At 39.7% G+C, this 9509-nt stretch overlaps 1 long non-coding RNA gene across 1 annotated transcript; it reads right to left on the bottom strand.

Annotated features, from left to right (window-relative positions):
- Positions 1-3822: 3822 nt before the first annotated feature.
- On the bottom strand, positions 3823-9509 carry LOC140633545 (uncharacterized). The gene is made up of 2 exons (XR_012031128.1): positions 8832-9509; positions 3823-4425 (listed from the first exon to the last, which is right to left on the bottom strand). It is a non-coding gene; the product is annotated as an uncharacterized lncRNA (long non-coding RNA).

The following is a 9509-nucleotide window of genomic DNA, read 5'->3' as shown; positions in this document are numbered from 1 at the left end:
TTGCATCAGAAATGAATGTCTTTCACAGACAATATTATTTCCTTAATATAGGCAGATAAAATCGTTATGAGTAAAGAAAGGGGGATCAAAGTAATAATTGGAAAAAGAAGTGTCATAGATCAGAATGGATGATACACAATCAAAATGAAATAACAGAAAAGCAAGGAATCCAGGTACTAAACAGAGCTTGGTAACAACAGCAACAAAAAATGAAGATAAAGGACCATAATATGTGAATGCAGACCTGCATTGAAGGTTGCACTAAAAAAGAGAAAAAAAAAAAAGAAACTAGTTTTCAGGACCTGTAGGGTTTCTTCTGATCTGAGATTTGATGGCTCTATGAGAATTTTTATTTGTATTTGTTTTAAAAGTGAAGATGAAATTGTTTTATGAGAGAGCCCAAAGCTGGTTCGTAGCTTTGATTCCAAACTACCATCTCTCTGTGCTCTACTAGGCTGCAAAAGTAAGCATCTTCCTCCTTTCCCCGTCTTCCCTTTTTCCTTCCTCCCTTTCTCCCTTTCTGGTGCTGGACATTTACAGCTACTCTGTCCTACTGTCTAGACTCTGTGCTAGGCACGGAGGTAAAGAAATCTCTCCAATCTCAGACTAACAGCTAAGGAGACAAAGGTGTACAGACTATAGTAATGAAACAAAGGAGGCAATTCTTGACCCTCTTGTATGAGTCAGGAAAGACGTCAAGGGAGAGAAGGAGGTCCTAAAAAACAGAGTGGAGGTGACATAGAGAAAGAGGCAGGGAAAGCATGGCAGAGGGAATACCACGTTCAGGCACCCAGGCTCAGCAACTGAAGAGAGAAGTAGGGGGACAGGAGTCTGGCTGGGCCCTGGAAGAGGGTGAGGAAATGGTGGGACATTAAACAAAGAAGGTCATCAAAGCATTTAAGCAGTGTTGCAACATGATCAGAGTTATTATCTTTTACTTCAATTTTGATACCCAAATTTGATACCTAAGTAATATAGATACTTAATTTGTTGAGTTTTTTCAGGATTTGAAATAATGTACAAGTGCTGAGTGTAACCACTGGCATAAACAGGTACTGGGAACTCAATACAATGCTGTCAGACAAGTGGGATATGCCTCATATTTCTTTATTTCTACATTCATATGCAGCTCAGCCCCACCTGCAAAGGTGGCCCCGAAGACACTTTCTAGGATTCCTTCCTTCTCATAGAATCAAACGATAATTTTAGTACTTTTGGCTTTAAGAAGAGATAGGAAGGGACTGTCCTGTGGTAGCTAAGGTCTGCTATAGTGTCCTTTACCTAGACTCCCAGACATCAGCATGGTGTGCGCATGACACTCAGTCAACACAGAAGTCATCCCTTCTATGTCCTGACTCCCCAGAGACTGTTAGAGGGGTGCTACAGTACCCATCACTCAGATATCAAAAGTCTCAACCCCATTCCCAGTTGGGGTTAGAGGTGTCCAACACACCTGGCGATTGGGTCCTCCTCAATTCAACCCTCAAAACACTAAACTCAGTTTGTTGGTAGAAATACAAAATGCCACAGCTGCTTTGGAAACCAGTGTGGCAGTTTCTTAGAGGGTGAAATGTACACTTACTGTGACTCAACAACCCCACTCGTAAGTATTTACCCAAGGGAAATGAAAACTCATGTTCATACAAAACTGAAAGCAAGTGTTTATAACAGCTTCATTCATAATCTCCAAAAACTGAAAACAACCCAAATAAGTAGATCCATATAGTACTTAAGTAAAAGAGGCCCGACTCCAATGACTTCTTGGAGAATTATTCCACTTCAATGTTATTCTGGAAAAGGCAAAACTATAGGGACAGGAAAGAGAGCAGCAAGTGCCAGTGGCTGGGCAGAGGGAGAGGGGATGACTTTTTGGCTAATAGAACTATTCTATGTCTGGATTATAACAGTGATTGTACAGCTGTATTTGTCAAAAGTCATAGAGTAATATACCACAAAAGAGGGACATTTATTGTGATTAAATTATACCTCAGGAAAAAAGAAAAGGAAAAAAAAATCCCCCCCATGTTGTCTCCCCTTTCCTTCCCTTTAAGGGGATTTAACCAAACCAAATGACAGCTTGGCCACCTGATGTGCAGCAAGCCAATAAAAATTGACACTGAGCTTTTACAGTGGAGAAGGACAGGCTGTTTATTGGCGTGATGCCACCCAGAAGAATGGGAGCTAATGCTCAAGTCCCAACTGCCTCGACTGACTGCTTGCAAGATGAGGGTTTTAATGTGTGAAAAGTCAGGATAAGGGCCTCAGGGTCTTGGATCATGCTGATTCATTAGGCATAATCAATGGTCAGCTATAATAGTTCCTTTCTTATCATCTTGTCCCTTCTGGTGACCCTCGGTCTGGATTTGTGTGACTATAGTGAGGTGATGGTTCTGCTTCAGAGGTCTGGTCGTTCTGCCGTTAGGGGCCTGGAGCTGCAGGACATTCTGGGCAGATGGCATTAGCGATGTCATCTCTGCAGTGTCCAAAGACAAAAATTCTACATCTCATAATAATTACTACACTGCAAATTATTATTATTACTTTCTTGAAAACATGGCATGTTGCATTTGATATCTCAGGCATCCCAGATGTTTTGGGAGGCAATGTTATGTTATTTCCTGAGGCAATTTTAAAGGGTTTCTTGGAGAAAACAAAACAAAACAAAACAGAAACTAAAGACTATGTGATGTGGTCAGAAGCAGCTAGGAGCCTAAACTGTGGGGTCTGTGGGGACTTGCACCCCTGCTTACAGGTCCCCTTGCCTTTGACCACTCCTCCATCTTCAGGGATAGGAAGGAGGACCACTTCAGCTCCTCCCTGCTGTATAGGGGCAAAGGTTGGGGTCACAGGAATGAAAGTGTTGCTCCTCTAACTAGAAGAAGTGCTCTTTGGTGCCTAGCCTTTACCTCAGTACCTTGGACAACCATGAAGTCAGTTTCTGCTTTTGCAGCCTTTGGGTAGCATCTCATGCCAAGTTTTATGAGCAGAGCAATCACAAAGAGAACAGCCAAAATAGATAATCCCATTTTGGTTAATTCTCAGAGTACTGATCCAATGCCTTGAGTAACCAGGAAAGCCGACTAGAAACCAATTCCATTTTGCTCCTAGGGTTCCAGTGGGAATCTGTTGCAGGCAAGTGGCTTATTTGTTCATCTCGCCTAGGTGGGTTTACACCTCAGCTGATGAATGAAGGCAAATGCAGCAGGAGGAGTTAATTACCTTACATACCCATCCTTGTTCTGCCAAAATAGAATCCAAGGCCATTCTCTAGACCAGAATCACCTGGGCCGAGAAGTCTAATTAATGATTTTTGTGGAGCTGGTTTTGCTTGAGCAGTTTCATTGGCTAACATTACCAAGGTGATAGAAAGATTCTTGATCATGTATTCATGAGCCCTTATTCCCCACCAGGGCAAAAATGTTCTCCTAAATGAATATCAAAATTTGTCCTCATGGGGCACTGGCGTGGCTCAGCTGGTTTAGGGTCTGACTCTTAATTTTGGCTTAGGTCATGATCTCAGGGTTGTGAGATCAAGCCTCATGTGCTGAGTGCAGAGTCCCCTCCCTCTGCTCCCCCCCTTTCCCCCCCCGTCGTGCTCTCTCTCAAATAAAAATAAATAAATAAATAAATAAATAAGTATTTGCTGCAATTAACCCCTATCTGGTGATGATTCTCTCTTTGTTTGATTAAAAAAAAATGTTGAAGAGGGTTAGTTCAGTGACTGGTTTCCATGGAACTGTGAACAGAGAAAGGAATAACTAAATTCTCTAATAAGTAGATCCCTCTTATTTTCCCATTGTTGAGACATGGATAAGCCTAGGGTTGATTAGAATGATGGGAAATCTTTATTTTGACCAAGAAAACATTACAGATCCATACTGTGTAGAGGCTGCTTTTAGACAATAGGCCTTGGCGATGAAAACTCATCAAGGCAAAAGGCCCATGGAGACCCTCTGGCTGAATACTGACAGGCCCATCAGATGACCCGCCTCAAAATATCTACAGCCCCTAACTGACCATTGTGCTACTTACAAACAGGCACTGTTACCCCAAAAGTGAGAATTCCATACGTCACCATACCTCACCTTCCCTCTTTAAAAACATCCCCCACCCGCTGCCTCCTTACAGAGGCCTCTCCTCTACTGCCCTGCTGCAGTAACATCTACCAACTTTGCTCTGCCTCAGGTGAATCCCTTCACCTCCTGCACCACCAGCTTCCACCCTATTGTCACACCGTATTTGGGGGCCCACCTCCGATCAAGAGAGACACCACATTTAGACACGATGCATTCTTCCCTCAGAGCCAGAAGGTTTCACTGCTCTGTGCTGGACCTTAGGTAGGAGTCTGTTCTGTATCTCGCCAGCCAGCTGTAGTCTTGAGGGTAGTCAGTTCGGCAAACAGGTGTCTTATTTCAGGAGGCAATCCTGTAGGTGGACTCTCAAAGTTAGGCTCTATTATGCAAGCAGTCAGATTAATTAATAAGAAATATTTCTATGGAAACAAAAGAAAAATACAGGTTTATGTTTGGAGCAAATTAGAAATCCAGTGTCTAAACCAAGAAGATTCCTTGGATGTGAGATGGATTGAGGTCAGACAGTGGCAATCTGACAGACTGTCCTGGTCTGCACTTTGAATGCCTCTTGTGATCTTTCTGAATCGCCCATTCAGCAACAGACTGGAAGATTGTATCGACATGAGGTGTTAGGGCAATTTCCCTCAAGTTCACCTCAATTCACCTAGCGTCAGTCTGCAGGGCTTCGGGGAATAGGGCAGGTTTAGTTCAAGTCAAAGAATGGGAGAAAATTGGAAACCTTAGTTTGGAGAGTGATAGTCAAGATATTCAAGGACACCAGAAGAATTCAGGGTCCAGCCCAGTTATAGGCAAACAATAAATTTTGCTTTTCCTAGCCTGGACCATACCAGTTGACCTTGAGTCTAGGTTTCTACAGAGACAGCCAGTGGATTCGTTTGTCTGGTCTGAAAAGACACAATAACTCATTAGGGGGAAACAATTCTCTGAAAAACAAGCTTTAAACTTTCTGCTAGTTTCAAATTCATTAACTCAAAGGACACAGTTTTGATTCCCCCTGAGTTATGATTATTCTTCAGTCTTGAGGGATTGGGATGATGACTGCTCTGGCTATTTCCTTATCTCCTTGGGTGAGGTAGGTATCAGATAAAGAGCAGTTTTTGCAAGTCTTGGCTGTAAACAAGATTGCTTTTATGGTTAACAGGCCTAAGTGCAAGGCTAAGCAGAGGTTCCTAACCTATAGGTTATAGCAGCAAGGGAAATAGAAGAAACAGGAAGTCAGGCATGCTAGGTTTTTCCCTGGTATACAACGTCAGAGCCTTGGTAATAGAACCAATGTTTCTAATGGTGTCCTGTTACAAGGAGAAACAGATTTTTATTGAATTTATGCAAATAACTATGATTGCCATGACAGAAAGAATACTCAGAGTTTCTGAATTAAAGGAGGGTTCAAACAAGGGAAAGATAAATGTTTCATACTTGTTTACAAAGGAATATTTTACTGAGTCATGCATAGCTTAAGAGAAAAGGTTTCCTTAAATCTGGAAGAGCAAATGTTGCACAGCTAGCAATGTTTTAAGCAAGTCATAAAACTATGATCATATTTCTCAATTCATTTAATCCCATGTCATTAATTCTTATTCTGTTTGAATGCAGTTTTCCCATTAGTTCCGTGAATTCTTTTTTATTTTATTTTATTTATTTATTTATTTTTTTAGTTCCATGAATTCTTAGTTTAGTTTTATGGTCTTATAAGTATAGAAATGTGTATTTGGCAAAAGTCCTTTCAATGAATCTCTTTGAAGCCAAAACATATTTGCAAGATCCTCAGAGTAAAAAATGACTAAGTAACAATACTCAGGAAGGGCCACGGTTAAAGATCTGATGAGAATCCATTATAACACAACTTATAAGAAAATCTGGTTATTTCCATGACACATAACATTTTAATAATTAGAATTAAAAATGGTGATATTATATTAGGACATATTAAAACTTTAGGAATTTCAAATACTTCTAGGAGTTACAGTATTTACCCATATAATATAACTAAGTTTATCATCACTTGTTTGACAATGTTCTCCAGGGAATTTAACATACCAAATAAATCAGCCCAATTAGTCAAAAAGACTTCATTTAGAATTTGAATTTGGGGAAGTTTATAAAATTTTGGAGCACCTAGCTGGCTCAGTTGGTAGAGCATGTGACTCTTTTTTTTTTTTTTGAATCAGAAGGTTTTAAAGCACATGCCTAAATAGGATTACAGATCATTACAAAATATAATAGTTATTTTTAAAGATTTTTTATTTATTTATTAGACACAGAGAGAGAGAGAGAGAGAGAGAGAGAGAGAGGCAGAAGGAGAAGCAGGCTCCATGCAGGAAGCCTGACATGGGACTCGATCCTGGGTCTCCAGGATCACGCCCTGGGTAGAAGGTGGTGCTAAACCGCTGGGCCACCGTGGCTGCCCAATAGTTATTTATATAACCAACGTGGCAACAAGAGATTCCAAGGGCAAATATGGAAGATTACATAATTAGCAAAATTAAGCTTTTTTAACATTGAGAAGATTCAGCTTTCTTAAGTAATCCAAGACCTAATAAAGACAAAACATAGACCCTTTGTTTTTCTGGGCCGATAAAGAAAAACTTTTTTGATAATTTCTTATTAAGAATAGATCAATAATCTAAGAAAACTTTGTCATTTTAACAGAAATAAAAACTAAATTCCAGTTTTATATCAGTGTACTTTTGACATTAAAACTCATTCAGTTCAATCTTACTCAGTTCTGACCAATCATAAAATTCCTTTTCACAAATTTTCTACAACTTTATTTTTACATGTAGATTTTGTCTTGAGTTTTCCCTCTTCGTTTTTAATTTTTTAAATATGTTTTTAAGACAGATTTTGGGAGAGAGGGAGAGAGAGACAACACAAGTGGTGGGAGAGGCAAAGGGAGAGCAAGAGAGAGGACACCAAGCAGAGTCCACGCTGAGTGCAGAGCCTGATGCAGAGCTTGATCCCACAACTCCGAGATTGTGACCCAAGCTGATCAAGACTCAGACACCCAATCAACTGAGCCACTCAGGCACTCTGAGCTTTCCCTCCTTAAATAATAAGCTTCATTCTATGACAAAATTACTCTTTTCCTTCAACAAAAATGTATTCCCATTCTTCAACTTTTCTTACCAAAAACACATTTCTAATTTTCCCTGCATAAAGAGATGCTTCTCTTATCATTTCCAGTAGTCTCAATTACTTTACCAGAATTTTAACTCTTAGAAACCTGTCTCCAACAAAAACTAACTGGGGAGCAATTGTGAACTATTACATCAAAATTCTTTAGGTTGGCAAATCTATGAATATACTTATAATTTCCAGAAACATATGTTCTTTTAGAGTATAATCGTTTAATGAATCATGAAATATGTTTACTAATAGACCCAAATATCTTTAATTTCCCTGTAAAGGGAAGCCAAAAGTAGATAAACCTATGTTTAGTAATTAATTTTGTCTTATTTGGAAATGATCTAGATATCCAATTTAACCCAATTTATCATTTAACCTAGAAAAGTTAGGGATGGCTGGGTGGTTCAGCAGTTGAATGTCTACCTTTTTATTTATAAATAAATAAAAAATCGTTTTTAAAAAAGAAAAGCCTTAAAGTTTTAGGTTATCAAAGATTTTGGAAGTTATTTAAAAGTTTATCTAAAAACCCTCTTTTTTTCTCATTCATGTCTATTTAATTTACTTACTCTTGACAACTATGCTTAGATTATCCATAGAAGCTTTGTAAGATTGGTCATTCTCTTAAATTTTATATATCTCTCTCTATATAAAACGCTTATATATAGATACATAACATTTTGTAACAGGATCAAATTAACTTCTTTGACTTAAGTAAACCCAAGCAGAATAAAAATTTTAATTTTTATGCTGGTAACTTTAAAGACATATCTACTTTAATTAAACCAACAATCTTGAATTAGCTTTAGTATCAAGTATTTCTCCAGCTTATGTGAACTTGAAAAACATTTGGATTAGCTTTTATCTTTCTGATCTTTAGAATGTCCAATTCTCATAAGTTCTTTTTCTTTTTAAAGATTTTATTTATTCATGAGAGAAACAGAGAGAGAGGCAGAGACACAGGCATAGAGAGAAGCAGGCTCCTCACAGGGAGCCTGAGGCAGGACTCGATCCCTGGACCAGGATCACGCCCAGAGCCAAAGGCAGATGCTCAACCGCTGAGCCACCCAGGTGTCCCGCAATTCTCATAAATTCTTGAATTTAAACCACTTCAATAGAGCTCTTTTACAGGTTAATTATAGTAATACCATCTGGAGGTAGAGAAATATCTCACATTTATAACATATACAGACACACATATACAAACAAGATGCAAACAAAATCCAGTCTTTGTTTTACTAATACTCGTGAAGAGGACATTAAAGGCCCAATTTCCAAGTTCCACCTTTTTGTCCCCTTTCTTTTTGGGATGAGTAACACGAACATTTTATTGTCATCATGCTGTTGGAGTACAATTTACAATTTTTTCTGAGTCATCCTTTTCTCATACAAAAGTATAAACGATTGAACATAGGTTATTTCATCCCATTGTAAACAATACAGACAGTGATAAAATAGAACCAGACACCAGAATAACCCCTGAAAAGGCTATTCCCTTATATGCCCAGGAGGGGAAGTTCTCCCTAAACCATATAAACCCCAAAGAAGTTTATAACAAAACGTAAAAGGCAAAGTTCCTCCTGGTGTCAGTCATCACGCAGCAGGGTTACTTACCAGGAGAAGGCTTCCCAGGTCAAAAGAAGCCTGGTGCCTTGTTTCTCCTACTGAAAGCGAAGACCCAAAGCTCCGTGGGTCCTAGATACATGATTAACTGAATGCTTCAACCCTGACTCCAGAGTAATTTGGTCCTCAGAGCCCCAAGGCTGGATCTTAGCATTCCATCCTGGGTTGGGGGCCTACTAATCACAAGTGGAAGTCCCCACTAGGGACAAGTTCCCTTTGTGGTCTCCAAATTTGTGACCATACCAAATGACAGCTTGGCCACCTGATGTGCAGCAAGCCAAGAAAAATTGACACTGAGCTTTTACAGTGGAGAAAGACAGGCTGTTTACTGGTGTGATGCCACCCAGAAGAATGGGAGCTAATGCTCAAGTCCCAGGTGCCCCATGGCTTGCAAGGAGAGCACTTTAAAGGGTGGAAAGTCAGGATTAGGGCCTCAGGGTCTTGGATCATGCTGACTGATTAGGCAAATCAATGATCAGCTATAATAGTTCCTTTCTGACCATCTTGTCCCTTCTGGTGACCCTCTGTGTGGATTTGGTGTGACTGTAGTGAGGTGGTGGTTCTGCTTCAGGGGTCTGGTCATTCTGCCTTTAGGGGCTTGGGGCTGCAGGACATTCCAGGCAGATGGCATTAACGATGTCATCTCTAGAGCACAAAAGCAAAAGTTCT

This window comes from Canis lupus, chromosome 1 (genome assembly GCF_048164855.1).
Source record: "Canis lupus baileyi chromosome 1, mCanLup2.hap1, whole genome shotgun sequence".
NCBI classification, from domain to species: Eukaryota; Metazoa; Chordata; class Mammalia; order Carnivora; family Canidae; genus Canis; species Canis lupus.
Note: the sequence above shows the minus strand (reverse complement) of the source record. Positions and strands in the feature narration are given on the sequence as shown.